The sequence below is a fragment of the Gobius niger genome (assembly GCF_951799975.1).
Source record: "Gobius niger genome assembly, chromosome: 5".
In the NCBI taxonomy this organism is placed as follows: domain Eukaryota; kingdom Metazoa; phylum Chordata; class Actinopteri; order Gobiiformes; family Gobiidae; genus Gobius; species Gobius niger.
In genome coordinates this window covers 15,386,005-15,413,685 of record NC_136856.1, presented here as the reverse complement: position 1 = coordinate 15,413,685, position 27,681 = coordinate 15,386,005, and the positions used below count along the sequence as shown (strand labels likewise).

The 27,681-nt window shown below is 43.0% G+C and overlaps 2 protein-coding genes across 2 annotated transcripts in view; one reads left to right on the top strand and one right to left on the bottom strand.

Annotated features, from left to right (window-relative positions):
- The window catches only part of LOC306963050 (SLC35A4 upstream microprotein-like), a 112,240-nt gene that overhangs the window by 45,266 nt on the left and 39,293 nt on the right, over nucleotides 1-27,681 (bottom strand). The gene's annotated exons all lie outside the window — the stretch shown is intronic.
- The window catches only part of LOC306963032 (bifunctional heparan sulfate N-deacetylase/N-sulfotransferase 1-like), a 46,855-nt gene continuing 19,898 nt past the window's right edge, over nucleotides 725-27,681 (top strand). The window contains exon 1 of the mRNA XM_079556466.1: nucleotides 725-941. The gene's annotated coding sequence lies outside the window, so the exon portion shown is untranslated. The remainder of the gene's footprint in view (nucleotides 942-27,681) is intronic.

The following is a 27,681-nucleotide window of genomic DNA, read 5'->3' as shown; positions in this document are numbered from 1 at the left end:
CAGATTACGGATCAGCATTAAGTCCTTCATGTTTATTTAAGGTCAGGCAGGGGCGAAGTGGCAAAGGGCATGGAGTTTTGGTTGATTACTCCATCACAACGTTCATAGTATCAGATGAATGTGTTTAGAAGCCCTAAGCCTTTTTCCATACATATTTAAAAAGGGAATTCATCCTATCTAGGTATAAGTTATGTCAAAGGGTAAACACTGCAGGGTTCACTTTTTATAAATACAAGTAAATGTTGGTGATGTTGTTAGGTCTAATGACTGTGATCATGTTGAGAAGGGCAAAATCAAAATGTCTCCTAGTTTTATACAACCACTTATGATTAAATAATATTGTGGTAGCCTATCTGTTAGTAGTTAAGGCAACAAATGTATGATTTTATTTTCATGATAAGAAAACTAAATCAGGAAAGAAGTGGGTTAGGTCTATAGACAGCCTAATAATAAACTGAACTATGACTAACAAAGAATGACTAATGATAGCAGTGAATGTACAAGATGGCTTTAACTGGAGGCATTTTAAGTCATTCTTTCATTTTCCCCCGGCCAACACCAAATGTACACGCTGATAAAGGAGATGAAGCTGAGGGTGATGGCACGGGCAGTCATGAGGTCTGATTCTGAATGAAGAGGAGCGTAGACCATCAAATGGAAGAATATCACATCACTGTCTTTCGCCAAATGCCACTCAGCCAAGTGTGCCACTTTGGCGCCCCCTGTCGACAATTATGAACCACTGTTGAGGCAAGGAGCTGCAGAAAGAGAGGGGCATTCTCAGATTTCCCGATTGCTTCCCAGCCGAGAGAGCTGTGCCGCTGCGTTCACATCACGGCCGACAGAAAAGCAAGACAACGACGACATGCGGCCAGCGCGCCTCAGCCCCTCATTCACCGCTGTGGTTTGTGCGTCTTGGCGGTCGCGTAGCCTGTAGCGAGGTGAGTACGCATCGGTCTCGCAGGGGTGTTTTCGCACATGTTTCGTGTACGGCCACTTGCTTCCAGGCTAGGCCAGTGAAGGCTGTCTGGCGCAGGCGGAGAAAGAGGCCAGCTCCGGCCTGGCTCTCCGTGGCTAGGAGCGGTGTTGTTCTGGAGCAGTAGCTGGAGCATTTCCTCGACGGGAACGGAGCAGCCTAGCTATTGTTGCTGGAGCGGACGGCTCGAAGTTTGTTGGCCGGATAGAGCAGCTCTGAGGTTAATATCGGAATTCCTTTATTCGGCTCTGTTTCTTTGCAGCCTGGTACAAGCCCGGACCAAGTTCTGTTGTTTTGATAACTTTGTATGTGCAATAACTACTAAAACTAGGTCGGAGCAGCAGCTCTGGGTCTGCATTCAGTTTCACTAAATTGATTGATAACGCAGACAGCAGTTTGCTTCCATTCGGTATTTCACTGTTTTGCACAGAAACGCATGAAGGCATAGTCTGTGTGCAAATGATTGTTAAAGTCATGTTGATTGTCTGCTAGTGGGTAGTCTTATTTAGCCTGTGGATTCATTTGGAAATGATCTGTAAATTATGATTATGACACTGCACAATGTCCAACAAGATGATTTATTTTAATGAATGTATTCTTTGTAGTTAATAACAGTGAAATGCCAGCCAAACACATATTTTTAGGTTATAGCTAAAGTTATGTAATGCACAGTTTGTAATATTGTCTGAAAATACCCTTTCTATGTGTCCCTAATAGTGTACCTTTTCAATGGCTGTGCAGGAAAAGGGGCAGTCCAGACCTGCCTAAAATCCATTGCCTTGGGGAGGGTGCGTGAAAGCGTGCACCTATATGTGAGTAAGAGATTACTAAAGGAGAATGACTCACACTCAAAATGCATTAGGCAGATACATAAGGACTTTCCCTGGATTTCGCCTTAGCTGTCGTCTGAAAAAGGCTGTACTTCTGGTGTTATGCATGAGGAGATTTATTTGACCGGTGCTGGACATTTCTCCCCCAAACCATGTGTTGTTTATCACATGTCCCTGGCTGTTTAAAACATTCAGTGGATTATTCCATTTGCACAGGAGGGAGAAGGGGTGGGTTTGCTTTCTCTCGTTTTAATTTGTGGAGTGCTATATCTTAAGTTGTGTTTTATTCGCTTGTGCCAACCATTTGTCTGGTAGTTGTAACCCTCCATCTGACTGCTCCCACAGGCTGCCAGACACACAGTGATATAGCTTGCTCCGTTGATGAAGGCTGCTCCTGCTGCCGCAGCCATTTGATCATCTATCACCATCTTTGAACTTAGATGAGCCTCTGAAATACTGTGATGCCTGCACAGGCCGTTAGTAAAATACAGTTGGCATGGGGCTATATGACAGATTATGTCATCAAGCGGTTATTGGCAGTTTATCAGAATGACACATGATCATCCCAGTTTCAGATGAAGTCTCAAAGAGGGAAACCTTGTTTGTTGTGAGTCATAGCTGCTGCTGATATCAGTGTGAAGAAGACAGAGGTTTAGTTGTATTCACGGTGCTATACCATTACGCCGTTCAACACTAGAGTTTGGGAAGTGGCAGAGCCTAAAACATGCCACTGCTTGTATTTTTCCATGTCAGTGCCCCTTGTAGCAAAGCTGTGTGTGGGGGGCAGCCCTCTCTCTGGTGCGGGACTAAACCAGGCATCTTTCCAGCTCAGAAGTCCCCAAACTCTCTTAGCTGTGCACAAGTGTTGCGTTGTACCATTGTGCAGCCATCGTACAGCCCCCTATGGTTCTTGTTCACAGTTGTACAACACCACTGGCTAAGGCACTTGCAGGAATTTACAATTGAACATCGCCCAAAATAGCCTGCTGTTTCACAGACTCAAATACAGTTCTAAGATTAAAAGGCCAGAGCAGAGGATGGTAGTTTAGTCACAGGCAGTAGTTTATTTATTTTTTTCCATTTTGATATGAAGCTTTGGTTTATTTTGGTTTACGCACAGCACTTTATCCTTTGCTGAGCTGAGGTAAATACATTTGAATCGCCATAGCACAAACCAGTATTAGCGAAATGATCTGATAGCATCTGTAATCCTCTGGAAAACCTGGAGCGTTGTATTTCAATAGTGCTCGCCTGCATCAGATATTTGGCAGTCACTTAGGGCTGTCCACATGTGTGACTAGCTGGCCAGGTTAGCAGTACGACTGAATGCTACAGTATGCAGGCAGATCAGATTACTGAACGATTAGCCATGGCCTCCTATCCCCGACCGAGGGAAATGATTTTCCACTGTCATAATTCCCTAGACTGAATACGCAGTCCAGTGACTCAGAGATACTCAATACTAGGCCGGAGAACTGTGCGGCATAACTGTTGCTCTCTGGAGAGGGGTGATAGGTACAGAGTGCAGGGGCTATTGTTGCACCGGTGGACCAAATTGTTTTGTAATTGGACTGAATTGAGCTTCACTTTTTTTTTTCTGCAACTGGAAACAGAATGTAAGTGCATTAAGCAGTAGTATCAGAGTGTGTACAGCAGTCAGTGTTGTAAAAAAAGGACACAGACAACAGTCCCGAAACCCTAAACCCTTGCTCAAATCTTCCCCCTGTTGTAAGCACATGTCAGCTGGCCGATGAGGCGATGTAAATCAAGCAGGCCTCTAGTGGAATTTCGCTGAATGGAAAAGGGAGCAAGGAAGAGGCTGGACCGCGGAGGTTGGACTGTGTTTCCAAGTTGCTTACCCCTGAGGCAGGAATCTGATACATTCCATGGGCTCCTGTATCCCGACAAATAATGGTGACCGGGGTGTCGCGTTTCATCACATGACACTTGATTGGGGTGCAAAGTGCTGGGAAAGTAGGAGCCATGTCATATGCGCAAAGGTAGACGGCTCTGGTTGCCCGAGGGATCAGGAAGCATGGCACATGAGCGGCGCGGGTTATATGACTTATGGATTTATCCCTTGTCTTAGCGCAGCCCCACCCCTCCCCATTTAGACATTTGTATTGAGCTATTTGAGATGCACATTGCTGCAGTGCAAGTTTTATTTATGGAGGCAGTGGGACAATGCTCAATTGGTACATTATACAGCTTTGTGCAGTGATTTGACCCATAGTGGCTGTTAAACTGGATGATAATTGCTTCTTAAATTACTTCTGACAAATAACCCCAAAGTCATTAGACTGGTCTAGTCCCTGCTTGGTTTCACTGGAGGCATGTTGTGGCATGGGCTTCTTTCAGTTCTCTCAAAACGATGACAGCTTTTATTGTGTGGCGATTCAGCACAAGAAAGTTTTATACATTGAAAAGAGAGTGCGCGAGTGAGAGAAGTACTTTTTAATCTGTATTCTTACAAGGTATAGAAGATTGCAATAAAGTAATCTAAAAAAAGAATGTCATTGAATCCTGGTTTTGCCTTTTACGCACTATATTGAAGCGCATGTCTCCCACTCCTATACTACAGAAGTGCCATAGAGAAAAAGCCCTGTTTTATTTAGTGGTCAAAAAAAACAAGATCTCCGGTGTTAATGGACTTCACCTCCGCGTTGCAGCGGGGCCTCGGGGTGCAGCTCGACCAGGGAGCGCTCTGCACCAGCCTCGTAATGAAGCCATTTCCAGAAGTGGAGAGATGCAGTAATGGCAACTTCACTGCGGGATATTCTAACCCTGATCTTGTCGCGCAATCACTCATCAGAAATTAGATGCATCTTTTTTTTTTTTCTCCATTTGAATAAACGCCGTCCCTTTGACTAAATGGACAAAGTGGTCATTTTAAGGAAATGTGATAAACAATAATAGTACACTGGCATGTGCAGCAGCTTGTCTAAAATTCCAATGCCCTCTTATGTAAATGTTATGAAATATTGAAGTAGTTGGTTCTTTGCGTTTATGAAATGGTGCTAAAAGCTTTCCAAGTGAGAGCATAGGGCAGACAGGTGGAGCGGAGGTTAGCGGCCCGTATGTTTATGCAGTTGTCTGGTGGCCTGGACGAGCTGTCTCAGTGCCACACACGCTCTCTCACAGACTTCTAGTAAGTTTAATTTTTTTTTTTTCAAGTTCTGAAGAATGGGGCATTTAAAGTGTCCTCAGTCACGATCTATAGTAAAACGGCTGATTTTACATATTTTTTCCCATTACTGTCAGCACATTTAAATGCCTTCTCAGATTTGTGTTAATTAAATACAGTTAATGTAGAACTTAATGCAAAACCAGGTGCAGAAAGAAGGGTAGTATAGATCGTATAGATTTTTTTTAAATGATTGAAATAATTGATTATTGTTATGGTGTTGATTTTGACCTGAATGTGGGCATGTAAACTATACAAAGCTCACAAAAAGATTCTTCGGAATGGATTTATAGGAAACCTTTCTTTGTGAATCATGTAATCCTTTCCTTTAAGAATAAAATATCGTTGTTGTAGTTCTTTTGTAGAAGTTTAGTACTTTTCCATAGCAGAAGCACAGATCTGACCTGAGGCCTATTTTGTTTACCAACTAGAGCTTGTAAAGTGGCATGGAATGGCTGATAGTGGGACCAACACCGGTTCGCCCATAGTTGTCCCTTTTCCCTCAGTAACCTCTAATAGTGGTGAATGATATCAAAATAAATTGACTCGAAAATGTATTGTTCAGCAAGTGGTTTATTGTGTGTCCTAGTGGGTCCTGAGAAGCAGTTTACAGTGTACAGTATATCTTGGTGTCTCTGAAGTGCAGACGGCCTTGTTTAAGTCTGGGTGAGCATCATCTGCCGCCCTGTGCTCCTCCTCAGACCACAGCCCCACGTCACAGCGGGTCATCTGGTGTTCACTCGCCCTCCATCTGTGAACTGCAGTGCAGCTTTGCTGCAAACAAAGCAACGTGGCATGCAATTCACATTGGCAACATTTAAACAGCTCAGTCGTACTATTTAGTTGGAAACTAAGAACGCATTGCCAGGGTTATGGGTCATCTCAGTTTCATTTTGTTAAATCCCTCCGCGGCATCAAAAATACCTCTGTATCAAACTGGCCGCAGCTGATGCCGTATCCTTTTCCATTTTGAGTTGCTGAGGTGGAAAGTATTGTGGCGGTGCCGGCCTGAGCTTTTGGGTTCTGGCAGCGGTGAGTGTACCCCTCCAGTGATCCGCAGCGCTGCCCACCCTGCTGTCTCTCATCTATCCTGGTGGTATGAGCCTTATGCCCGGCTCTAGTCTGTAGCTCGACAGGTGTTGGCAACCCAGAGGCCTGTGCAGCTGTGCCCAAGACACCTATAGACATGAGCGCGTGGCCCTAGACGACAAACGACAGCAGGATGAATGAGTGTTGTTTTCCACAGATTTTCAGTTTTATTGAGAATCCTGGTCTCTGAGGAGGGTCAGTGGTGCTGGTCAGGTGGTGCGACGGCTGGCTGCTCTCAGTGGGACAAGCTTTTGCTCTGTGCTGAGCAGCTCTCAGTGCGTTTGTGCAAAGAGCACTGAAGTAACTATAGTGGGGTGCTCTAGGCCGCGCACACAAACGACCTCCCCCTGTGTGAAGTGTTAAGTGTCCGGATATGTGCTCTGAATGGGACACAGGTGTCTGGGACGGCCTGTGTGTTCCTATGAGGTTTGTGTTTGTTTTCTCTGGGTAATGGCTCAAACTACAGCTTGGCCAGAGATCATTGGCTCTCAATGGACCGGGTGGAGGCCATGGCTTTTCACTACTATGAATGAACTGGAGGCCATAATCTGTTAATGAAATTGAAAGCATCCCACAACACATGGTTGAGGCTACACATCGAGTAAGGCTGCTTCTCCTTAGATTTCCAGTCCCTCTTTATTCTGCTTTATCCCTCTGGCTCCTCTGATCTCCTCCAGCAAGTGGCGTTTGATGTTGTCAAAGCTATAGCTTTTCTGGTGAGTCCTCAAAGTGCTTATGTGACAGGTTGAGAAAAGCTGGAGGGGAGTAATGTGACTCCTACATAGTCCAGCACTTCCCGGGCTCCATCCTCCACGCCCCAGCCCCTGCTCACTGTGGTGATGTCACTCAGAGCTGCTTTTGTTGTTAACAGCCGAAAGGTGTGCTTTAGGCTCACTGCAGACTATACTGTGTCTCCCATGGGTGCGCAGTGCGAGCTAATGGCTTGTTAACTCTTGCACTGCCTCCATACTGGTGCATGTTGGCATTAGTGAGAGCTGCTATCTCTGACCTGATCTGATTGTTTGACTGACCCGTCTCCCTGCACAGATGGTGAGGCCTGGAGAAGCTTTGTAATAAACATACAGTTCATATCTAGTCCACATAACAACACCCCCCACCCCTCCCAGTATCTAACCGCTCCGGTTTCTCCATGCCACCCTCTGTGCTATTGTCTCCTCACAGCGCCTGTTATTCCTTTATTTTGCTCATCGTTTTAAATTCCAGAATCCATTTCTTTTGCCCCCAGGCACTGGGCAATGGCTGGAGACGGTGAAGCAAATTAAATTTCGAGTCCCTTTTTCTGGTCCCCTTGGACCTGGGTACGATGGAGCAGTAAAAAGAGGGCGGGAGCAGAAAGAGCAGGAAAAAGCCTATTTCCCATGCATTACAGTTTCTATCCTCAGGGCCTATAGTAGAGGAACACCAACAACTCCTCCGCATTTTTCCCTTTTAATTTTCTTTCTCGCACTTCCCTCCTGCTCCTGCCCTGCTGCTTTTCCCAGTCAATCCTGAAGGTCTTTTTTCCCTTGCTACTACTGTTAACACAATCTGACCCAGTTTATTAGATGGGGTCTAGTGAATCATTAATTGAGGTTATCTAACTGTTCCTGTAATGACTCGTGTGTCAAAGTCCTTTGTGTTTCTCGCTGATCAAGCCGTACCCTTGTGCCTCCTGCTACACACATTTGTACTCTATCATAACATCTTGCAAGAAAAGTCACGGTTCTTCAAACATCACTATATGTTTAATAGGTGCAGCATGCACTGTAATATGTCACTGTGTCAGAGTACAATACGGGGACTAAGTGCACTGAATGCAAATTAATCTTGTAGGATGGCAGCCGCTGAATAGAGTGCGGTTTTGGGGAGCTGAGGGGAGCGCGGGGAGGGCCAGAAGGAGGGCTAATGGTGGCGACAGAGAGGAGAGCGAGAGAAAAGCGCATGTGAGCAGCAGCAGCGGGAGGAGGAGGGAAGTGGGATGTAGTCATCGCCAGGCCCATTCATCATGCAATGCCTGCTGGGATGCGCTGGGGTCAGTCCCGCACAACACAATTACAGCCTGTTCTGGTGCTGTGCCGGGCTCCGCTGTGTTCCGACTTTACGCTCTCTCAGCTTTTGTTAAATTCACTCTGTTCTTCTCGCGCTCTCTTGTATTCTGTCTTTCGTCTCTGCGCTTTTCGAGGCTGTTTTTTGAACTTGCGTATTCTGACTGCGTGATCGGCTGCAAACATCTAAATTAGCTGAGGATTTGTGCGGCACTGTGCTTCTTGTTGTTTGAGGCCTAAACACAACTTTGTCTGGTGCTATAAATTGCCTGTCTCTTTGCACAATTGTAGCGGCTCGCTGGGCTGTTCGCATCAGCTGAAGTCTCCATTCATCCTGCGTCTTGAGTAGTGTGATTGACAGGCCTGGCTGTGTGGGTGTGAGAGTAGTAGCAGGTTTTTTACCCTGCCTGACTCTTTTTTTTCTTTCTTTTTTTGAGTGTGCAGATGTTTATAGTCAACTATACGTCTGTTGCACCATTTAATGTCAGACGATGGCATATCTGATCACAAGGATATTGCCATATCTATCTTGTTCATATCTGTTCCATGCGGTGGCGACAAAAGTCGTTTCTCAGCCCAGAAGCCTTTAGGTTGTGTGTCTGAAGGCCGCAATAAAACACTAACCATCACTAACACATCGAAATAGAGCCACATCAGCCAGTTGACGGTTTCGTCCAGATTCGCTGTCAACATCACGGCACATGGGGAACGTGGGGCTGCTATTGGGTGCTAGCTGGTTCGGTCTAACATGAAATACACAGCTCCATAAAGAGACAATTCAGTTTGAGATGGCCGCACGGATAAATGCTGTATATATGACTTGTATTTATGAAACTCCTTGTCATGACACATGACTCATGTATCCTTGTTTTAGGTTATCACCCATGTTTGAGGCGAGAGTAGCTATTTTTATGAAAGAATGTGCTTAAGTTGTCAAAAGTAATTTTTATCATGTGACGCAATGTTTTTTTTCTATCCTTTGAACAAAGTCTATTTGGTCCTCATTTTAGAATATTGGAAACTCAGACATTTGTGGGGAAAACATTGAGCATCTAATGTAAAACAGTTGTATCAGTTTCATGAACTTGCAGGCTAAATTTCTAGCATTTCTGTAAAAGTTACCCTGATATGTTGTGAAATGGACCTATAAACTCGTCCCTGTGAAGAATTGAGATGCTGGAATACAGACACCAACTTACATTCTAATTTAGTGGCTTCCTCTTTCTTTGCTTGTAATTACATAAGTAGTAAATGTCATATTTTGGACAAATGTATATATTTGTTTATTTAGTCCAACAGACAGTGCATGTTAATGCATAGAACTGTTGCATGTGAACATGATTGTAGCCATGGGCTCATTTCCATCCATTGTCTCCCACCTGTACAGTTGTGGTTCAAACCCACCCATAACTTTCCTAACATATTTGTAGCATCCCACTTCTTCACAGGGGCGAGTTTATTCGCACACTTCACAACTTGCAGGGTCACTTTTCTGGGTCACTTTCACAGAAATGCTACAAAACTAGCCTGGAAGTTTATAAAATGCTTTATCAATACAAGCACGGTGTTCTCCCCACAAATGTCTAAGTCTACAAGATGCAAAAAGAGGGAAACAATAATTTAGGTCCTTAGGACAAAATCAGGTATAGTGCCTTAAAACACTTATGAATGCAAATGGCTCATTCCAACATTCATAGTCGAATTTCTTTGGAGTGAAAGATTAGTGTGTAAAATGTTTTTTCTTTCATCTTTGTGTAGGACAAAACAACCTTTAATTTGACTTATTCATTAAGAATATACTGCTACAGTTGTCATGGTATAGCTCGAGTCTCGCTTGGTTCACTTTTTTTCCTCTAAATCTTTTATTGATTAATCATATTTGAAAAGTTAATTGATTGATTAAAATAAATTAATCTAAATGAGAAAGTTCCCTGCTGTTGGGCTGCTGTAGTGACACGACAACACAAAGCTCTAGAGATCGATATGTCAGGCCGATAAGTCAGGCCGATATGTGGGTATTTTACCATATCAGCTATCGGCCGTTATAATATCAATAAAAGGCTGAAACTTCCCATATTTGCATTGACAGTCCTCCCACAGCTTCCTAGGCCTCAGGGGAGCTGAGAAAATTGGTCACAAGTTTGTAAACCTTCAGCCTTAGAAAAACCCATATCTGTCGACCTCGAGAAAGCACCAAGTAAAAACTCCGTCATTTAACTTATTCATGAACTTAGAACTGGCTGTAAAGCTGGCGATATAATATAAAGCCCCATGACAATTATTGAGATTCACCAAAAGAGAGTATGATTTTGATTAAATTATGAATTGTCCAGCCCTACATATTTCTTAAGAGCACAAAACAATCCCCACCCAGAGGTCCTCAAGGTTCACTTGCTCGGCATACAGTTGATATTGGGTGGTGTCTTGGCCAATCAGACTAACGGGACGGTCCAGGACTGACTAAAGAATGACAGCTCATTGCCAGAAAATGCATGTGCAAGTCTGAATCACCCGAGCATCTGGAAGATTTTAAAACTGTTTCCTTTAGCAATGCATTATGCTAAAAAAAAATACACATCAACAACAACATCAAAACCATCAAAATGTCTTTTTTAACTTCCCAATAAATAAATAAATAAAACTAATAAAATAAGCTAGACTTGGCTTTAGTAATAATTTCCCCTGATTTAGTTCCATTTGAACCTTCTCTTGATCCTGATGTTGTGTTCTTAAAGGGGGGGTATTATGCAAAATCGACTTTTTCAAGCTTTACATCATGTTATTAAGTCATTCCCTCATTAAAAACATGCCTGAAGTGTTGCCTTAGCACATTCACGTATTTTCGAGTAATCTGTAAAAACTCCGATGGCAGCCATTTTAGGGATAAAACGCCTGATTCCTTCAGGAAACGCCTCCGACCTCCAGGATACGCCTCCAACCTTTCGTCACCAGCCGAGTAACCAACCACTGCTCCTCAGCAGAACCCCCTCCCCGCAGTGTCTAGCCCTAAGATGTAAACAGAGTCATCATGGAGGATTAGCTTCATGTGTTGTGAACCGGAGCCACAGCAGACTTTTACAAAGACACACATCAGTGTTTCTGTTACCGAAACACCCAGGATTAAAACCGGTGACAAGAACACTTATTTCAGTGTCTGGTTCTGCGCTGGGCCTTGATGATGCACAGAGCCTCCGGAGAAAGCTAATGCTAAGCTAAACCTCGAGTCATCACGTGAAAAGGAGAAATATGCACACATAAAGTCAATAAAACCACCACACACATAAAGAACCGTTTAACAATGATCACACACGGAGCCAGGATTGTTGATTTGGAAGTTTATTGCTCACATTTCATCTACAATGGGTCATAGCCGAGTGGCTTTCTCCCGGAGCTAACAAGCTAGCCGCGACAAGCTAACGGGAAAATTCACTGAATACAAGCAGCATATTATGCATTGAAAACGTCACTAAAACAGGCAACTGCTTGAAGCAGCCTTTATGATGATCACACACTGAGCCGGGCTTGTTGATTTCGTAGTTTATTGCTCACATTTCATCTACAGTGAGTCGTAGCCGAGTGGTTTCTCCCGGAGCTAAGGCACTATTAGCCACGACAAGCTAACAACCTTCACCTTCACAACATTCATTGAAAACAGGCAGCATATTATGCACAAATAACGTCAATAAAGCAGGCAACTACTCGAAGCAGCCTTTACGATGATCATACAATAAGCCTGGCTTTACACATTTGTGGTTTATTGCAGACTTTTCATCAACAATGAGCTGTAGTCGATTATAACAAGCTAACGGGTAACCTCGAAAAACCACTGTCCACCTGCACAGATAATGTCCGTCTTTGAATCGTATGGGCTCCTGCAGATCCTGGTGTCGTCCATGGGGGTATAGTTAGAGATCCATAGGGCATGGCAGATGCAAAGAGATAACCTCCAAACAGCAGTTATTTTTCAGGCAAGAGCCCCTTCCAAGCGTCCGGTGTGGAAGGTTCGTCTCCAAATAATATCCTGTGTGGCCATTGTTCGCAAAGTGATAAACAGTAGCTCCTTTCCAACAATAAAAATTAAAATGCACCGATCGTAGTTTCAATACAGTTGAGACAACGAGCGCAGTGTTGTGATGCCACAGACAGCGTGTGGAGGGGGCGTGTCGGAAAGGGTCAGAGGTTCTTAAAGAGACAGGGGCCTATTTCAAGTCTTTCGCTACCGCCATTTTGAAAGAGCAATTTTATACAAGGCAGTTATTCTAATTTACTGCATTTACAGACCAACAGAAGGTTTCGTCATCATTGTAGTGTGCCATAGACTGGTGCTATGTGGCTGAAAAAAGCATAATACCCCCTCTTTAAGTCTTTGCCACAAATATCTATAATGTGTGAATGTGCTGTTGAGTTTTAGTAAAATATGTAAGTATTGCAATATTTAACATGTGTTATCAATTACTGTAATTTACATTTTCTCATTTTGTCAAGTTGAAGATCAACTGTTCAAGTGTATATAAGGGTGTTATGAGTAAAATGCACGTGGATGTGTTTGTCTGAAACGGTCATTTCTGTGACCGGGTGGCACAGCTGGTCTCCGTGCTGCACACATGTATGTGCGTCTTTAAAGAAGTGCCCTTCAAGCGTTTATAACCTCTACTTCCAGCAATGAAAACTTACCATATTGTATTATGTGGGCCAACTCCAACCACATCCCTTAGCAACAGCCCAGGTTGCTAAGTACACCTGCTCAGGGCCTCCCTCACCTGCCTTTTGTGCCGCTCTTTTCGCTCACTGCCTGTTGTGTTGATGTCGTGGCTGATATACAGCAGTGTTGTGCTAATGCAGCTGGTAAAGGGGAAGTGGTGGTGTCTGTCATCATATGACACTGATTATTAAATGTGTGAGGCCAAAGGAAAGCAGAGAGTGATGTGAAGAAAGATGATGATGATGATAATAATAATAATAATGATAATAATAATAATAATAATAATAATAATAATAATAATAATGTTATTATTAATTGCTTACACTTGGATTGTGATTTACAAGCCTGTATAACCAAGATTCTCAAAGCCACACTGTTATCATTATTCATTCACTCCATGGGTGGTGATAACTTTAAGCTGCTATTGCAGCCAGAGCTGCCCTGGGGTAGACTGACAGAAGCGAGGCAACCAGTCTGTGCCATCGGCCCCTCCGACCACCACTAACTACTCACACACTACATTCATTCAGGCCTATTGTACGTGTTTTTAGTGGTAGGGGAAACCATAGAACCCGGAGGAAACCTACACAGACGGGGGAGAACATGCAAACTCCACACAGAAAGGGCCGGATCGAACCCGGACCGTACCATAATTGGATATTTACTTATAAACCCTATGACTACTTAGATTGAAGTAATGGGTGTACTGCAAGTTTCCTATTAAAATGATGCGCTTGGTAGTCATTTCACTTTTATAATAATAATGCTTACACTTGTATTGCGCTTTACAAGCCTGTATTACCAATTACAATTAGTCTCCAAAAGAAATAATCTCAAAAGCCTGTCGAAGGCCAGTGTTTTTCATTACACTCAAGAGAGTCAGACGGAGCGAGGTGGGCTACTCTTGTCTTTATAATTTACAGAGAAATAGTTGTAGCGAAAGTAATACAATTGCATGTTTTTGCATATTAATGTGCATCTGTCCTGCAGGCAGTCCAGTCGCATTATTCTCCGCTTCTGTGTGCTGTCCCAGAGTGACCTGCCTGTGCTCCACCGAGACGTGGTCCTGTGTCAGACAGCTCAGGCTCCTGGACTATACTGCTGCTTTAATACATTATGACAGTGTTGCTTCGGGGCAGGAAAGATCAAATAATTCATTAAGATTATGTTGGATGTGCCGTCACACACCACTGGAGCACAGGAAAACTACTCCAGCACTTTTTTTGCGGAGTCGTACATTTTTTCCAAACTGTGCTCGGAGCCATGTTTGATTTTTGTTTTGGATTTCATTCTATTGGCAGTGACATCTATATTCACTATTGACCCTTTAAGCAAAGAGGGAAGTGTTGGTGTCCACATTTGAGTCCGTAGAGCCTGTCACCTGAGGCATAGGTCTATATTGGAGACATATTTCCTCTGTGCTCCTCATGGAAAAGGCAGTTGGTTCAGCTGCTCCTCTCAGACAGGCAGGACACACTGCGGCTCCAACACTGATATTTGAGCTGTTTCAAAGCCGCTCACAAATTTACTACCGGAGTCTGGAGGAGTCTTGTGTCTCATAAGAGCTGCATTAAAACAGGCTGGGCCTTTTCTGCTCTGTCGTGGCTGTTGATGGAACTGGACTAATTGAATTTCTGTATTTTCCAGTCAATTATCTGCATAATACCCCTGAGCCATTATACTTTAGTCTTTATGGTTTTGTTTGACATGACACTTGACGAAGGTCAATCCACAGCAGCTGCCGTCGGCGCAGAGCTGATGTTTACTTTTCTCTATGGCTTAAAGCTAGATCTAAATTATTCCAGATGAGACTCTGTTAATTAAGGATTTTTAAAGTTTGAGTGTGACACAAACTACAGCCCATTTCTTTCATGTTAAAGAGTGCCCCATTATGACGACATGAATGTTTTATTTACGGTAATGAGTAAAACGGTCTTCATGGTACTTCTGTCTAAGCAGGAGAGCAGTGTTTCCTGCTTTAGAATCTGTCTCTTGATCCCAAAAAACATGTTATACAATTGTAATGTTTTGAACGTGTTTTTTTGTATAGGATTATGCAGATTAAGTAATCTTTATTTTGATCATGTTCCGTCTCACCGTGAGCACCACTGTGCTAAACTCTCTGAACACATCTCTCTGAACCTGTTTTCACTCTGGAGTCTGGCTAAAGTAATGGTGTGTCAGGCTGAGTGAGAGCGGGATAATGAACATCACACACTCTCTTCCTCTGCTCCTCTCAGCTCACCTTTCCTCGGACCAGACCAAGGACACTGATCTGCCCTGGCATCACACACACTTAATGCAACCCAAGCTCTTCCTGTCCGTCATCCTGCTCTCATCAGATTCTTCTCTAATTAGATGAGGCTGATTTCAATAATGTACTGTCGTCCCCACTCCATTAGTTATATTAACACTGGGATTCCTGGCCTGCAGTCTTCTATCATTCCTGCGTCTTTTCACCAGGGGGCCAATCCTCTTCTCTTCATGGATCTATGTAACCTAGTTACTGAGGCCCAGCAGGGGAGCCCAATCAATTAATGAACAAAGGAGGCGGCTCACTGAGCAGCGACGCAGGTCTGGGACTATAAACAGGGCGCTCCCAAAACATGGTCACTGTCAGCGGCTCGTCTGATGGATGTTGTTTTGCTCAGAGCCAGCGGGCACAGCTCTGCTACCTGTTCGACCACACTATTGAGCTAATGTGCTGCGTTTTATTGAAAATGGTGTAAAAAGTCAGTAATGCACAGAAAGCCTCCACCTTGATCCGATTGCATTCGAGTTGTGAGTTAATGAGGTGTGGCGCTCAAACAGTCACATACAGAACTCGGTTTAACTTTACACTTTGTTTGAAGGTACGCCACTGTAACACTTGATGTGGAACTGAACAATTATACAGTGTGTGGTAAAAGATTTTGATAAGACAGCCCTGCTCTCCATCCACCTGCGCTCTGTGCCGTCTTTCACCACTTCCTCATCCCTCTGTTTTCTCAATACTTCTTTTGATCTCATTCAACCCACTTTTTGTGCTTTTCTGCTCCTCCCCGAGTTCCGCCCCTCTGCTATGCCATCTTTCGTCTCTATCCCGCGGTCCCTCTGTCGCCCTCTTCTTAATCCGGCTATTGGTCCACAGCACCCCTCTGGAGTTTCCTGCTCTCCCCATAGTGCAAGATCAGGGAGCAAGCTGTTGTACAAGCTGCTGAATAATGTAAGCAAAGGCTATAGGCCACAGTTTCAGTTAACCCTTTGATCCCTGATCAGCCAGTGTTGAGGTGGACACATCATAAATGACAGGCTGACAGCTGGAGAAAGCACCCTCAAGGCCCTTTCGCTGCCTTCATCCGCTATGCTCCGTCTACAGGCTAAAGTTTCATCCGGTTTCATTGTCATGTTCGCTGTAAAGAAGAAAACACTGCAGCGTCCCTATCTATTGTTGTTCCAACGCTAATGTATAATTAAAGAGTTAGAAAAGGCGATGTTGAATAATTGATACTGGAGCGAAGATGTCATGGCATTCTGATCCGCATAGGTGCCCCTAGTATTTTGGCCTCCAAACGCTAGTAAATCTTTTACTTGTTTACTCTCTGGATGCATAGATTTTTATTATTATTAATACTATTATTTTCACAGTTCCTTAAAATGCTCCCAGTTTGGCGCTCTGGTGCTCGTTCGGCGAGCTGTGGTATGTTCCAACAGAACTCATTTTGACTATTCTATACTATACTAACTATTCCATACAATCAATTTATGTGCAAATGTTATCAAAATGTCTTGCTGGGTATCAGGTGACATCACAGCATTCTAAAGGCCTATAATATTATTTAGAGGTAAAATTATTTTGTTTTTGGGAACATTTTTGGTCTTGAGAGATCGTGGACCCAGTGACTGATATTAATGATAATTTTTGTAGTTCATAAATGTTCTTTTTAGATACGACTTGTGAAAGTGTCATGCAGTTGATAGGAAAAACTGGCTCCTGCCCCCCCACTGGGTCCTGTGACATCATCACATTCTAGAACCTGAAAACAACCAATACATTATTAAATAAACAGCATGTAGGAACAATCTCCTCAAGAAACAACACATACTTTTTAAAGATATTACAAAATGGCTGTCCAGATAAAAAAAAAAAAAGTCACTCATGAATGATATAATTACAATTACCGCCTCTGTAGGTATGCTCTTGACTGTCACAACCGAATGCTTGTCCCAAATCTGGGATAAGGCAACAACTGCTTTACCAATTTGTATCAATTAGCTGACTGAGGCACACATTCCCAATCTCTCTCTCTAAAAAAAAGGCTATAGCCAGCACACAAGGTCTCATTAACCCATTGTAATCGATAGAGACTCTGCTTCTGCTTAAGTGCTTCTGGTTGGCTTAGAGGCCCATATCCTGAGGCTAGTGAGTATTGATCTGTTGGACTGATTGGAAGTTTCCCTTCAGGAGGTGAAGGATGGCACAGGCTCTGGGGATGTTTTGGCAGCAGTGGAGTGGGTCTTGAGGCTGGATCAGTTTACAGCCTTCTACTCCCCCTTCTGTTGTCACCACTACACCTGTTACAAGCTGCAGAGGAGCAAACTACACGGCCCTCTGTACAGGCAAGTGTGTGTCGCAGTATGTGTCCCACTTAAATGTTTGATGCAGCCGTTTGTTCTCTTCAGCAAACACGATGCAAACAATTACGTGGGTTTAAGGTGGCGGCCCAAACCACACCGACTAATGCAGCCGGTGGTTTAACAATGAATGTCTGGAGACTATTTAGCGTATTGCTCAAACACAAAAAGGGAATCTGAAACACTACACTTCCCTTTTATGTTAAATGTTAAAAGCAATTATTGATTTCAGCCCACCACGTAGCATCTACATCTACATTTCTTCAGAATCTGTTGCCCATAATATAATATTGACTAAAACTGTAGCTCATAACTCTCCTATAATGTATCTCAACAAGCCGTAACCCAAATAAATATCATTTAATAAACAAAGAAAATCAACAAAAGTATAGTAGATATGGTATCTAACAAAAATGCAACATGTCTTCATGGAGTTCCCTTGATGTGTATGAAAAACATATACATTTATCAACAGTATATTTTGGCAAAGGTCCGTCACCTAATAAAAATGATCTTGCAATGCTCTGTGTGTTCCCAACAGAACTTTCTTATCTAGAATTTTACTGTGGTTTAGCCCTTTAACCCAGCATAAGCTTCTCCCCCTTTCTCGGTGCACATATGCATACACATACACACACATGTGGTATTAAATTGTCAGGAAGTATGTAATATGTATGGGGCTTCACAGTGGCATTTAATCCATAAGGCTTGACAGGCTTGACAGGGAAAAGCACATAGCTCTCTTCCCACATAAATACTCCACCGGCCCTCCTCCTGTAGGTCTACCTCCTTTAACACTCCCTGCACACATAAAGTATTGTTTTGAATTAAGAGCGGTGCCATGTTGGTCTTGACCCCGTGACGAGATCTGGCTTCCCCGTTAGTCCAACCGATAGCGGATGGTCTTTGAGGCCATGTGTGTTTCGGGGTGTTACGGTACAGGCTTCAGCAGCTGGAGATGACAGTGGAGAGGAGGAAGGAGGGAAGAGCCGGAGAAGCAGACTGTGTCCAGATAAAGCTGTCAGCCGTGTGACAACCGCACATGCCTCAACCCTGGAACGTCACAGGGGGCAACTTGATTAAACTAGGGTCAGGCTCTCGGCTTTGGCGCTATTATTTTTACATGTGAATCTAATGATACATATTGGACGCATTCAGGTATGATAAGCGGCGCTAATGATAGCAGTCTCTTTGACAAAATGAACAGAATCTTGATTTCAAAATGTAAAACGGGAAATATATCAATAGAAAATTTGCTATCAGACGCTGTATTTGTATCAGGCTTTATTCAGAATGTATCGCATCCAGCTCAATAACTACTGCATTCTGGACACTGTATCGGGATGAATCGTATCGTAGACTGTATTGTTAAGTTACCCAGTCCTATTGCAGCAGGAGGAGAATATTTTCAAAGTTTTGTCAGAAGCAGAAAAAATAATTAAAGTAAAGTGTGAACACTCCTATTATTTGGATGAGAGCATTTGTGATTGGTGGATGCGTCGGAGCATCTCGAAAACAGCAGCTCATGTGCAGTGGTCTGTGGTCTGTATCAAAAGAGGGAGAAAGAGTGTGTAGACAACAATCATACGCTCACATTCATTACTAATGGCCGGGGAAATTGATGGAGCAATTTCCCAACAACATGTTGTGAATATTTCAGCCACTCATCAGAAAGTTAGAAGAGATATCCCACGTTTTGGCTTTGTTTTGAGTGCAATATTTTCTTGACAGCCAAAAAGTTTAATTTTGGTCGGTCTCCTCACTCTTCAAAGCATGTTTGGACTTGGTCTGAAATTCTCTCCCACATGCCTCCTGGCAAACACTGGCTGAGATGTCATGTCACTGTGTTTCTTCTCCTTTTTTTAAGCGGCATTTTCTTTGCCAGTCTGCCATAAAACTGTGACTAGTGAGTCACCCAGGCAACAGTTGGTGAATGCACAGTGTCTCCCATCTCGGAGCTGTGAAAACCCATAGCTTTTTCCATTCTGACAGTGGCTTCATGGTGGCCCACAGCGGTGCCAGATTTAGTTCTTTTTAATGACTGACCTTTTTTGTTAATTCACTGTCGCCTTTTGGATTTTATTTGTCTGAAACAGTTTTTATCTGTGGGATTCAGATTTTGACAAATCGTTACTCATTCAAGCCTTAAACATTGGCTGTAGCACTAATTATTCAAATAAAGGCCTAGTTGTTATGGAGTGTCAAGTTCTATCCTGTCAAATGACTGTGGTCAAGGTCTGTAGAAGAAGAAGAAGAAGAAGAAGATCTTTATTTATATAGCGCCTTTCACAGACATATAGTCACAAAGCGCTTTACATGAGACAGTTGTACATTCACTCCATACTCAGTGGTGGAAAGCTACGTTTGTAGCTTCAGACTGTCAGAGGCGCTTTCGCGACTACATACGTCAGCGCCAACGGACCTACTGACCACCACCATACATTCACTCACACACATCATTCATCCTGGCCTATTGTGCATGTTTTTTTTTTTTAGTGGTAGGGGAAACCGGAGTGCCCGGAGGAAACCTACGCAGACACGGGGAGAACATACAAACTCCACACAGAAAGGCCCCGTCCCTGGTGGGAATCGAACCCGGACCTTCTAGCTGTGAAGCGAGAGCACTAACCGCTGTGCTACCGTGCCGCCCTGTAATAGCGCCGCAGATAAAATGCTAAATTAAATAAACATTTTAAAGTTGCTATTCCAAATAAGAGGCTACAAATACTTGGGCAATGCAATGTCCTCTACATTTTTTTTTGGGATCACATTACACAAAAAAATCTTCTACAGCTGCTGTTTAGGCATCGACAAACGTGTTCTGAAATTCTTAATTCTTGTATTGGTGAATCTTGATTTGAAAACTTTATATTTTCATTTTTAATCTCTTCACAACTGAGATCCAGTTCGAACCGTTCACCTTAAAGAGTCGTTTAAAAGAGCCGGTCAGTCATGAACGTCACATCACTGTTATTGTTCTGCACTGGACTATGTTGAATATTAATCTCTCTAGTAAAGTCTATGAGATTATTCCTACTTTTTTGTTTGTGTGCCGTCACCGCAGAAAAGCACCCGTTGCCATAGTGATTGGATTTGGTGTCAGTCTTACCCTGGATGCGCTTTTCCAACACGCCCCATTTCGGTGCGTGTTCGGGAGTGCTGAAGAGACCTGTGATGCCTGGTGCCTAGTTTACTTCAAATCGAAAGCCTTGGCCACGTGAAATGGATTTGCTCCGGAAAGGGCATCTGCTGAAAAAAAAACCCAATGCTAAAAATGAATAGGTAATGCAGGCCGGATGGATTTCTGTGACGGTTCTAGTCTAGAATTTGAACGCTAATGGAAAAAACAGGGACGAAAAATGCAGCTATCTACAAAATCAGAGTCGACAGAAGTGTGGTGGTTTTCTTAAGAGCAAAGTATGAGGAAAGCAGAGAATAGCTTGGATAGAGAAACACTCACAGGAATTGTAATAGGATTCACGACTGAAGCTACAACCGGGGGTGTAATTATTGTTGTTGCGATAAGCTGTTGATAGGGCTACTTATTTCTCTGCATTTGGATATTCTGCATATTTAGTAGCTACAATTACCACATCGAGGCCGTGTGTCAAGTGCAAACTGTTTATGTAAAGCGCACTGTACACTGCCTCCTGGATGCGTTTCCCCTCACGCCCATTCATCCGCTGCTCTTGATTATACTTTAAAAGCGGCAAACGGTGGTAATGATTGGTGCGTTTTCGTGAGGGAGCGGAGGGAAAAAAAAAAAAAAAAAAAAAGGAAAAATCCTATCTGTTTGATCTCGCAGGCAAAAATATGGGCAGCAGCACAACACAATCTCATCTCTTGTGTCAGCTATTCTCCGGCACCAGGCGATTCCCATGGGAACGCATTTCTGCTGCGCAAATCAGAGTCAGATCAGCGCCGGCCGTTTCTTATCTGGACTTGAAAGAACGGGAAGATGGAAATGGGGAGGTGTGAACTGTGTACGCGATCCTTTGGGGGGCGTTAATACCTGAAATTCGCAATTGCAGCCACTTGAATTTAGCTCATCATGATCTCTCCACCCAGGCCATTATAGTCCTAGTTACTGCCTCTGCCTGGCCTCTTTCCCCCGGCCTATTGTCGATTGATTGACTCGATTGGACAGTTATATTGTTTACGTGTGCGCTATGGCCCGTGTTACTGCAGGCCTGGGGAATTTCTTATGAGTTTGGCCGTTTTCTTTTATCCATCTGAGTAGAAGACATCTCAAGCACTATTGTCGTTTGATAGCATCTCTAGTTCAGACAGGGTCAGCACATCTGTTTATGGCCGCTCCGCTGCAGGTGTAAAAGTCTTAATAAAACGGTTTTGCTTGAGTCAGAGATTCTGTTCAGCAGCTCAGGATTCGTTTCTTCAGTCGAATAAACGCTTGATTTGAGCGGCGGACCCTGTAAAAGGACAGGGTCGTCTATTATCTATATCAAGGCACTGTTGTACATATCCATTTCTTATATAATCTTTTACATTTATTTGTTGCTCAATATCCCGCATGTTTTTGTCTTTTTGCCAGTGTTATGCATCAAAGTAACTTTTGTTGTGAATCATTTAACTGATGTGGTGTAATCCCGCTGTTAAGGCAGTGGTTCCCAAAGTGGGGTTCGGGGTCCTTAGAAGCCAGTCCAGTACTTCTACATGCATTTGGTAAAATGTACTGCTTTAAAGGGGCTAGATGCAAGTTAGCCATTTTATACTCACTACTGCCACCTCAGGTCATATGCGTAACTGCAGCTTCTATATTAAGATCATGCACGATGGCACTTCGGACCCGAATTAACACCTTTTTGAGTGACAGTGCAGGATTTTAGAGGCAGTTGTGGTGAACAGGTCTGGGCTCATTCTACACCTTAGGACATTGTTGGAACATGTAGGGGGAGGAAGATACTTACTTTTAACATTTTTAAACTCTGTATAGTCCCTTTAAATCAGTGCTTAGCCCACACAGACATCGCTATTTGATATGTTTTAAAGATTTTAAGATTCATCAGCCAAGCACAATAAAGGCTTTTTGATATGTAAATAGAGAATTATGATGTGGGAGGAGTGTCTGTTTTTTTTATTTTTTTTTATTTTGTGTCTTAAAGTGATGGTCTGTAAGTTTTAAGTGAGGAGAGGTAGATTGAAAATTCTAAATAAACAATAAAATTCCTCTCCTCTTTAACCAGAAAGCCCTTCTTAGTTTGCAAAATGAGGAAAGCTGGAACAGAATCTTTTAAAAGTAAACAATCAAGCTCCTCCCCCTCCTACCTGATTGGACCTGACAGGCTGGTTCACGGGAAAAGCTCGTCTCATTGGTCAACACGGGAGGATACTATACTCTGATTAGTTGCTGAGATCCGGGAAGAATGGGCTTTACAAAAACTAGTAAATACGTATTATGACTTACTTTACATTAAAATGCAAGACTAGGTGGTCAAGTGTGGACATTTTATAAAATTTGTAAATCATTTAGACTTTCATACTATCACTTTAATTCCCCAAATGCCAAAGAGCACCTTCCTCCAAAAAACGATTTTTTTCACTGACTTCCTGAGCACTTTGTCTATTTTTTTTCCTGTGTTGCTATTTGTTATTTCATATACTTTAAGGCTGTGAAATAGGACATATTTTTTTGAATAGGGTGGAATATCAATAATTGGGGGCCGCATGTGGTTTTCGGTTTGAAAGGGGGCCATGGCGCGCACGACTTTAGGAATGGCAGATTTCAGGAATGCCATTTTAGAGCTGTGGTACCAGATTTGTTTGTTTTTTCACTTTTCAAACCAAGGAGGAGAGCACACTGTTGGCTGCTGCTAAAACTCGTGTGTAGCTCAAACAAAACCTTTGTCACGTCTCGATTGTTTACTTGAATTGTATGTTTCAGGTGATACAGCATCGCGGTCCACCATAGAATTACATTGGGCTGATTATGAGCAATAGATAAAAATGCACTATATTTAGATGCAGAAGTTCTTTTCACAAATTACAGTGTTGAAAATGAAAAAGAAATGGAAAGGGGATAATATACCCCTGCTTTGTCCTAAACTAAACCTGTTGCTGCTAAACTTAGTTTAGCAGCAACAGGTAGCGGCACGGTAGCGCAGCGGTTAGCACCTCCGCTTCACAGCTAGAAGGTCCCGGGTTCGACTCCCACCAGGACGGGGCCTTTCTGTGTGGAGTTTGCATGTTCTCCCCGTGTCTGCGTAGGTTTCCTCCGGGTACTCCGGTTTCCCCTACCACTAAAAACATGTGCAATAGGTGAATCCTCCAGCCAGGTGATTCTGACCATCAGCCTGGCTCTACATCATGGAGATGGGTCCCCGGGCGCGGCACTGCCGTCGACCACTTCTCCTTACGGGTTGCCCCAGCGGCATCGAAGGATGGGTTAAATGCAGAGGACGAATTTCCCTACGGGGACAATAAAGTATACAAAAACAAACAAACAAAAAAAAAAAAAAACTTCTGTTTTGATGTATGTCTGACAGTTAAAGGATTTCTGCTTGGATTGAATAAACGCTGAAGGAAAGAAGGAAATGGAATTATTGGCACTTATGTCAGCAACACTCGTACTTGCACTTGCACACACTCTTTCTAATGATATGGAACCCTTGTGTTGTACCACCCCGAGAGGCGCCTCGACTCTCACGCCCGCTCCCACACACTGCTGCCCCATGATCCACGCGCTCTATGACTTTCACCTCTGAGTGACTCCTATTGTCCCGTTGGAGAGCGGGGGCCCATTACCGGAGCCCTGTCCCTATAGAGACATTGTGCTGGCCGGCCGTGCGCCCCTTGTCCTTCAGACGCGTCCGGAGATGACAGTAGATAAACAAAGGGAACAAACAGTCACTCCCACCAGCATTGATCTGGCCCCTGCGCCCCTCCTCACTCTCCCCCACCAACACCACATTGATTCCACCTACACTTAATTTATATGAAAGCCCTGGTACCCCCACCTCCCCTTCTACCAGCACTGACAAAAATGATGAATGTGCTATAGCGCTCGCTTCCCCACTGCCTTGCGCTGGCTGTCCGGGCCACTACAAACCTATTTCTCTCCAATAGAGTGCGCTTGTCCTTTCCCTGAGTCGGTTTATTCAATCGCTTCAGGTCCTTCCTATAATTTTCACGTATAAACATGTCATCTGTATAATTCCAACACCGCAGGACATCCATATGCATGATGTCAAGTCGCTGAATAAGACGAACAAAAAATGAACTGTTTTTTTTTTTTCTTTTTTCCTTTTATTGGCGGACAGTTTCTGTGCCATGGCTGCTGGCTAATAGGCTGCCATGCCACTCAAAAGATAAATCATATAGGGTGCGTTTACAGTGGGGTAAATTATTTCTTTCGTGTTGACTTAATCAGTCCAGTCGCTCGGTGCATGTGATTAATGTGTCCACAGAGTTCATGCTAACGCACTGTCAGCTCGAATCATGTTTGTTTCATGCGCTTTATTACTCTATAAGCTTCTCTTGTACTGTATGATGTTGTACGCATTGTTAATGTCTTTTGTCTTTGAGCAAAGCAGCCCAACTATTTAAGGGGGGATTTTTGTATTTTAAATAGTAAAATAGTAATAGTAATAAAGTATTCTGATTATACTGTATTTCCTTCACTGTCAGCTTTATTATCAATTTCACCACATGCAGAGTCACTTGCAGAGTATCGATCGAATTGCATTTACGCTCAGTGCAAACGGTCGGCTAGCGTCCGATCTTGGCTTCAGGGGAACGGAGAAACATCGCGATGAAAATTGGTTAGCTAAAGTTTGTTAGATATAAGTTTCACTAAACCTCAGTGAATATGAATATGAAGCACAGAACCCGGGGAATTCAATTGCCGAGTTTGTTTTAATCTACACAATTTCATTTATGAATGCCGCGGCTAGCAACAGTATGCTAATGCTGATGGCAGCATGCTAATGCTAGCAGAAACTTATCAAAGCTGGGACAGAAACTATGATTGAATCACCTAATAAAATAAAATCGGCCTCTGCTGGAGTGGCCAATTATTTGTTTTCACAGGATTATAGACCAGACCTTTGGAAAAATCAGTCAAAAATATCGGAATCGGCCTTAGAAAAAAACATATCTGTCGACCTCTAGTGCAAACAACATGGAGTTAAACCTAAAACTATGTACACAGTGTATGTATGTATTTTAAAATTAATAATACAGTTCACATTTGAAGTATTTCATACAAGAGAATAATATATGACAATGTATGAACTGTCAGCCTTTTGCCAGGATTGTCCAAGTTTTGGCCAAATTCTTGTTTTGTTCTTCTCTCTAAACGGCACTTAATCAGAGCCAATCACAAGTCTTGTAACACCCATTAAAGCATCTTCTTACATATGTGTATTGCAGTGTCTATAACGCCTTAAAATATGAGATCATTGTATTTCGACGCTAAGAAATAATAAATCCATATGAAGAATGTTGACAATTCCTAGGATTAGATTAAATTGCAATTTCAGCTCAAGTTGTGCAGCCCATCCTCCTACCTTTGTTACACTACCACTATATTTTACAAGCGGCATCATCATTTGTTGTTTGTTCTGCAGATCCACGGTCCCTATGCCTTTGTAAATGGGCCACCATATCTATAAATAGCCCAGTGATTGTGAGCAGTTCTCCTCTGTAGAAGTGTATAGCAGCGGATTTTATTTTATGTGCCCGCTGAAGGTGATCGAGGCCATTGACCAAGGTGTCCCGCTCCCATTGCCGCTCTACCTGCCGCCCTGGGGAGCACTGTAGTCTCTATTTCGCATCTCGCTCTGGCCGCTTCCTAATGATTCTTCATGCCTCCTCTCTTTTAGTGCTAGCCACAGCTTTCCCCATGGCTCCCACTGTTTCCCGTTGAGAGGCTATTCATTTCACACCACTCTTAGATCCCTATGCGTGTCCCCTATACTTCTCACTTGAGAGCACAGATCTAAAGAAGATGGGGCGGTTCGGCGGAGCTTAAAAGATAAAAAAGACTCTGAGATTGTCATGTATATTTTATTTTCTGCGCTGTGTTTTTGATTCATCTTGCTCCTAATCGGCGCTACATAATATGAATGAGTAATCACGCCATTATGCCGGTGTCCGCTCAGGTTATCTTCACCGAGGAGGAGATGTGTGTCGATGGCATGCGACATAATCCCTCTAATGGGGAGGGATCTAGCGCTGAGACTTAAGTGTTGAATGTATTCTACACAGCCCCGAAAAGTAGGGCTTCAGAATCGCAATGTTTTGTCAAATTACTGATATCGCAATATTAGCTCACACATTTTTTGCCAATGTAGCCTAAAACAAAAATTATGGAAAATATGCCTTTCTAGCTTGGATAAATTGTTTAAAAAGTGCTTTAATTAAGACAATTTATACTGATTCAGAGGTTTGGACCATCTTTAACCTCTTAACCCTCCTCCAGTTTGGCTTTACCCAAATCTAAGGATGATAACACATCACATTTATGTCACTTTTTTTTCTTGTGTTATTGATGCTTTTCCGGCACGTCTTTGTCGCTTTTTTGGCCAATTTTTTGTTGCGTTTTCATCATCGTTTTTGTCACTATTTTGACGCTTTTGTTCAATAAGCTTTTCGATTTGGGTAAAGCCAAACTGGAGAAAATGTGCTCTGTTAAGGCAGGGGTTAAGACGTTAAACACGATTGCTCATGGACCAAGCTCTCATTCGTAAGAAATGTACTAGTATACTTGAAATAAGAAAATAACACTTGAAATGAGACCCAAAAACAGTCAAAGATAAAGAAAAATCATCCTTTCATTGGCAAAAGGTTTTCAAAGCTACTCAAATTCTGATAATTGAAGATAAGATGGCTTGTTTTGGTCCTGATTCAGTAGTTTTTTTTTTTTACTCTTCTTGTTTTGACACAAATTGATGTTTTAAAAACTGAACAAATTGCTTGCATTTTTTGTTCGCAAATACTGCCATTTTTCCTCGTATCATGCAGCCCGACTAAAAAGTAGCTTCAGAGGCAATTCCCCATCATTTTCTGCCGTTTTGCTCATAATTGCTGTCCGTTGTTTGATTTTTAAGAAGATTCTGTGCCTCTTTGCCCAATTACTGTGTCAACAAATAACACCAGAATCTTTTCAATTACCACAGAGCTGGGATCGGGGGTTTGAAGTAGGGCCTTGAGATAAAATTGGAGGGGCACAGGAGAATTGAGAGAATGCTTTCTTCTGGTGTGAAAATGCCTCAGTCTTGGGG